Source organism: Montipora foliosa, chromosome 7 (genome assembly GCF_036669935.1).
Source record: "Montipora foliosa isolate CH-2021 chromosome 7, ASM3666993v2, whole genome shotgun sequence".
Taxonomy (NCBI): Eukaryota; Metazoa; Cnidaria; class Anthozoa; order Scleractinia; family Acroporidae; genus Montipora; species Montipora foliosa.
The window spans coordinates 19,794,066-19,794,936 of NC_090875.1; the positions used below are offsets into that span (position 1 = coordinate 19,794,066).

The 871-nt window shown below is 38.0% G+C and overlaps 1 protein-coding gene across 1 annotated transcript in view; it reads left to right on the forward strand.

Annotated features, from left to right (window-relative positions):
• LOC138011225 (octopamine receptor beta-2R-like) overlaps positions 1-524 on the forward strand; it is a 1,690-nt gene extending 1,166 nt beyond the window's left edge. The window contains exon 1 of the mRNA XM_068858182.1: positions 1-524. This exon is cut by the window's left edge and continues 1,166 nt beyond it. The gene's annotated coding sequence lies outside the window, so the exon portion shown is untranslated.
• Positions 525-871: the final 347 nt, after the last annotated feature.

Below are 871 nucleotides of genomic sequence, written 5' to 3' on the forward strand. Positions count from 1 at the left end.
AAAACCGATCTTTTAACATGTATTTACGGCAACAAAAAGAAAAATAACTGTGAAGTTTGACAAATTAAATCCTCTCCTTTCTTGAGATACAAAAGGAATTGTGAGACCCGATAACGGCCCGTAAAGTTTCGGGACTTTTGAGAAACGGGCCCCGGACCGGGGTTTAGTAAGTATCAGTCCCGCGCGGTTGATATGCCTCTGTTTGCCTATGTTTTCGCTGAAATTTGCCAGGAAGATGCTTATTTTTTCCGCTTTTAAGATCATGAGAACTCTTTTCGTACCCGTTTAAAAATCTTCAAACTGGCTGAATTAAAGTTGGGGCAGCGCTTTCTTGTTGGGCTGGATTGAAATAATCTTTCGTAAACTATTCATTCAAGATGGAATTGGATGTCAAACCACTAGACCTAATCTTTGGTTAAATTAATAAAGATATTGCCATCCTTATAGGTTTATATTTACCGGCAAATAACTTTAAAATAACCTTTAAGATCACGGAAATCTGCCATTTTAGTCAGCTGGCAAAAACGTCTGAATAGAATATTAAACAATGTAAACCATGTGTAGCTGTTTTTCTTCTCTAATACAAAGACAAAACGTAAGTTCACCAAATAAGTGATTCAATAAAATTACACACCAAAGCCTTCCAAGGAGGGCTCTGATGTCGCTTTCTCGCTCATTTTCCAGCACACCTGTCGCCTATTTGGCTAGAGACAAATGTCGCTGTCTCTTTTTCGCCAGAATACAAATGTTCCTTAAACGTGCTTAATTTTTACGTACTGTAATTTTGTTTAATTTGTATCGCTAATCAAATGGTGAGGCCTTCCAAGCCGTTAGGTTCTAATGTCGATTTGTCGCTCATTTTCCAGCCTAC